Source organism: Anopheles funestus, assembly GCF_943734845.2.
Source record: "Anopheles funestus chromosome X unlocalized genomic scaffold, idAnoFuneDA-416_04 X_unloc_26, whole genome shotgun sequence".
Lineage (NCBI taxonomy): Eukaryota > Metazoa > Arthropoda > Insecta > Diptera > Culicidae > Anopheles > Anopheles funestus.
In genome coordinates, this window is record NW_026045150.1 from 252,501 (window position 1) to 257,993 (window position 5,493).

The window sequence follows — 5,493 nt, forward strand, 5'->3', positions numbered from 1 at the left end:
TTGCACACTAGTAGACACCGTAATCTGACGTATCTAACACACCACTATTGTAACTCGTCGTCGAAGGACCTTTCAAGTGCCTGATGGCCAGGGGAGCTCTTACACGGCACGGATACACAGTGATGCTCGCCCATCAAAGTGTACAACGATCGAGTTTGCTTAAGTGTCTGGGTACCTACACACCAGACACAATGCAATGGCCACGGATCCACACAAGGCACATCACATGCAGAAAGCTTCACCAGATTATGACACATACCACACTCTTGTAACTCGTCGTCGAAGGGGCGTTCAAAGTGCCTTACGGCTAGGGGAGATCTAGCACGGCACGGAGACACAGTGATGGTTGCCCATCAAAGTGTACAACGATCGAGTTTGCTTTCCGCGCAAGCGTTCTAAGTGTCTGGGTACCTACACACCAGACACAATGCAATGGCCACGGATCCACACAAGGCACATCACATGCAGAAAGCTTCACCAGATTCTGACACATACCACACACATGCAACTCGTCGTCGAAGGGGCGTTCAAGTGCCTTACGGCTAGGGGAGATCTAGCTCGGCACGGAGACACAGTGATGGTCACCCATCAAAGTGTACAACGAACGAGTTGGCTTTCAACAAATTCTGACACATAGCAAGCGAGCGACCGAGCTACACCGAAGGCAGCCCATGGTTGGTCACTCGCGGACGATCATCAGTAATGATCCTTCCGCAGGTTCACCTACGGAAACCTTGTTACGACTTTTACTTCCTCTAAATCATCAAGTTCGGTCAACTTCAGCCATGCCAGCTGCAGCTCACGAAGGAACCGCGGAAGGTAAGCCTCCAGAAACCTCACTAAATAATCCATCGGTAGTAGCGACGGGCGGTGTGTACAAAGGGCAGGGACGTAATCAGCACTAGCTAATGACTAGTGCTTACTAGAAATTCCAGGTTCATGGGGACCGTTGCAGTCCCCAATCCCGACTAGATGGGCATTTTAGTGATTTCCCGTTCCTCTCGGAATGGGGGCGCCTATTGGCGAGAACACGCTGCGACCCACATTGTAGCACGCGTGCAGCCCAGAACATCTAAGGGCATCACGGACCTGTTATCGCTCATTCTCAGCTTGCTAAACACAAGTTGTCCCGCTAAGCAGGGCAAACGTAGCCGACGACCGCCCGTGAAGGCGCCGCCCGGCTGTAACGTCAGGTGCGCCCGGAGGCGCACTGCTGACAGCGTTCTAGTTAGCATGTTTGAGTCACGTTCGTTATCGGAATTAACCAGACAAATCATTCCACGAACTAAGAACGGCCATGCACCACTACCCTTAAATTTGAGAAAGAGCTATCAATCTGTCTTACCTCGATAAGTTTGGACCTGGTAAATTTTCCCGTGTTGAGTCAAATTAAGCCGCAAGCTCCACTTCTTGTGGTGCCCTTCCGTCAATTCCTTTAAGTTTCAACTTTGCAACCATACTTCCCCCGGAACCCGATTTTGGTTTCCCGGAAGCGACTGAGAGCACCGAATAGGGGTAGCGTCTCCCAATTGCTAATTGGCATCGTTTACGGTTAGAACTAGGGCGGTATCTAATCGCCTTCGATCCTCTAACTTTCGTTCTTGATTAAAGAAAGCATCCATGGCAAACGCTTTCGCTTCAGTTGGTCCTACGACGGTCTACGAATTTCACCTCTCGCGCCGTAATACCAATGCCCCCAACTACTTCTGTTAATCATTACCTCTAGGTTTCTGACAAACCAACGAAATCGTATAAACCGAGGTCATATTCCATTATTCCATGCAAGATTATTCTCGGCCAACGCCAACCCCACGGGGGGGCCGGACGCTTTGTCTTAGCCTGCTTTGAGCACTCTAATTTGTTCAAGGTAAATGTGAGTATCTTGAGCACCATGAGGAGCCCGTGCCGGAGTTAACCGGTAGCACGGTACTCGTTCACAGAGTAACGCCCAAGTACACCATTGTGAGTCGCAGCCGTGAGCGCGCGCACGAACGGCCCCGGCGTGTAACCGGGCGCCCGTGGCGGTCACGTGTCTGGACGGGCAATCAACTTCGAACGTTTTAACCGCAACAACTTTAATATACGCTAGTGGAGCTGGAATTACCGCGGCTGCTGGCACCAGACTTGCCCTCCACTTGATCCTTGTTGAAGGATTTATACTCAACTCATTCCAATTATGGACCATCGTTAGAGAGGTCCATATTGTTATTTCTCGTCACTACCTCCCCGTACTGGGATTGGGTAATTTACGCGCCTGCTGCCTTCCTTGGATGTGGTAGCCATTTCTCAGGCTCCCTCTCCGGAATCGAACCCTGATTCCCCGTTACCCGTCGCAACCATGGTAGTCCTCTACACTACCATCAATAGTTGATAGGGCAGACATTTGAAAGATCTGTCGTCAGTCGACAAGCGACCATACGATCTGCGTCCTTATCCAGACTTCAACTCAAGCCGCCCGGAGGCGATTGGTTTAACTAATAAGTGCACCAGTTCAGCTACCCGCGAGGGCAACAGTCCCGGCATGTTGCATGTATTAGCTCTGGATTTTCCACAGTTATCCAAGTAACTAGTGGTAGGATGATCTTGTGAATTATAGCTGTTATACTGAGCCTTATGCGGTTTCACATTCATTTATGTTTGTACTTAGACATGCATGGCTTAACCTTTGAGACAAGCGTATATTACTGGTAGGATCAACCAGAATTCGTTCCACTACAGACACACACTCGCTTAGTGGGAAATAAATTTCCACACAACTCTCTCTCTCTAGAACCATATGGAATGGCTCTTTGGTGTTGGGTAAGGCACCAATTTGTTGGGGTGTAACGGTCACCACCAACTTTAAGTTTGTTAGGGCACAACGGAAACCACTAACTAAACTTTAGGAAACTAAATTTCCTCACACATTATCTCTCACCATATTAGCACTAGGTGCTATCCACGATTGTACAACGTTTCAACTCTTGAATCGACCGTAGGGCCGCGGAATTGCTTCCGGGCCCCTATTCTCGCTATTAATTGTTCATCTCTTTCAATACATCGAGTTCGTTCCATTGGGTAGTTCGCATGGCGAACGTTTTGATGCAGCCCCCTGGGGGACCACGGCACTTTACACCGGGTATGGTGTATGCGCAACCTACAGATAACAATAAACCCCTTATGCGTGTGTAAACCGATGTTGGGCTGCTCAACATCTTTCATGGTTACATCACTTGCACCAGAACCCACGGTGCCGATTTGGTAATATGTTGTACATTTACTCTCAAGATGTACGCTTCGGCCCCTTATTCAGGGGCTCAAGCTATTACCAGCAAGAACAATCCTCATCCAGACTTGAACTCGAAACACCTGGAGGCGAACGGTTTAACTAATAAGTGCACCAGTCTTGAATCCATGCGTCGGTGGAAACAATGCCGGCGTGTTGCATGTATTAGCTCTGAACTTAGCGAGTGATTGCCTTGCAGCTGTCATACTGAGCGTAGAGCGTGATTATCGCTCACTTGAACCATGTTGAATGGCTCTTTGGTGTAGGGTAAGGCACCAATTTGTTGGGGCGTAACGGTCACCACCAACTTAAGACTTGCTTATAGGTATTTCAACGTTTTCAACTCTTAAATCGACCGTGTTTCATTATCATCTCTTCTTCTTATTAAATGCATAGAGTTCGTTCCATTGGGTAGTTCGCGTGGCGAACGGTTTGATGCAGCCCCCCGGGGGGGACCACGGCACTTTACACCGGGCATGGTGTATGCGCAACCTACAGATCACCAATATATTTGTGATCGATAATGCACACTTCTTACACGACTGACCAGTCGACAGCGCTGCCTTCCTATTATGCGTGTGTAAACCGATGTTGGGCTGCTCAACATCTTTCACGGTTACATCACTTGCACCCGAACCCATGGTGCCGATTTGGTAATATGTTGTACATGGTCTCAAGATGTACGCTTCGACCCCTTATTCAGGGGCTCAAGCTATTACCAGCAAGATCAATCCTCATCCAGACTTGAACTCGAAACACCCGGAGGCGAACGGTTTAACTAATAAGTGCACCAGTCTTGAATCCATGCGTCGGTGGAAACAATGCCGGCATGTTGCATGTATTAGCTCTGAACATAGCGAGTGATTGCCTTGTAGCTGTCGAACTGAGCGTAGAATGTGATTATCGCTCACTTGAAAGGGTCAAGCCCTTTCGAGTCGTCCGGTTTTTACGCCAGACGACTCGGTTCACCATCTTTCGGGAAGGGACCGTCTCGGTCGCAAGCTGCTCCGGTCCCTAAACAACCTGCGACAAATGATAGGAAATGCCGACATCAACACGTGTTCAGTTTGGTTTATCGCTCATAGGTCTTTTTGACCATCGATCCCTGATTATAACTCTCAATTAAACAGTCAGGAGAGTAAGGCATGCCCATCGATATCTCATCGACAGGCGATACCGCAAGAACGGCCAACGACACATCAGGTGATCGATTATTGCTACGACTTTTGCTTAATCGTTTCCACTCCTTAGAGAAAGAAACCCCCGGGGACCGTCTCGGTCGCAAGCTGCTCCGGTCCCTAAACAACCTGCGACAAATGATAGGAAATGCCGACATCAATACGTGTTCAGTTTGGTTTATCGCTCATTGGTCTGTTTGACCATCGATCCCTGATTAAACTCTCAGTAATCCAGTCGGGAGAGTAAGGCATGCCCATCGATATCTCATCGACAGGCGATACCGCTTGAACGGCCAACGACACATCAGAGGATCGTATCTTGCTACAACTTTTGCTTAATCGTTTCTTCTCCTTGGAGAAAGAAACCCCCGGGGACCGTCTCGGCCGCAAGCTGCTCCGGTCCCTAAACAACCTGCGGCATCAAATGATAGGAAAAGCCGACATCAATACGTGTTCAGTTTGGTTTATCGCTCATTGGTCTGTTTGACCATCGATCCCTGATTAATACTCTCAATTAGAAGGTCGGTAGAGTAAGGCATGCCCATCGATATCTCATCGACAGGCGATACCGCATGAACGGCCAACGACACATCAGAGGATCGTATCTTGCTACAACTCTTGCTTAATAGTTTCCACTCCTTGGAGAAAGAAACCCCCGGGGACCGTCTCGGCCGCAAGTTGCTCCGGTCCCTAAACAACCTGCGGCATCAAATGATAGGAAAAGCCGACATCAATACGTGTTCAGTTTGGTTTATCGCTCATAGGTCTGTTTGACCATCGATCCTAGAATTCAACTTTCGAGTAAGGCATGCCCGTCGATATCTCATCGATAGGCGATACCGGTAGAACGGCCAACGACACAAATGTAGGATCGCATTTACTCTTCCTTGGATGGATAACCAATACCCTAGGACCTTTTCATCGCGAGCTGCTCCGGTCCTCAAACAACTCGCGAACCACCGATAGGATGATATTAGGAATGGCCGACTTTCATCCTTTAACTCTCAGTTCTGCTTACCAAAACATAGGTACTTGGACCTTAAAGACCAC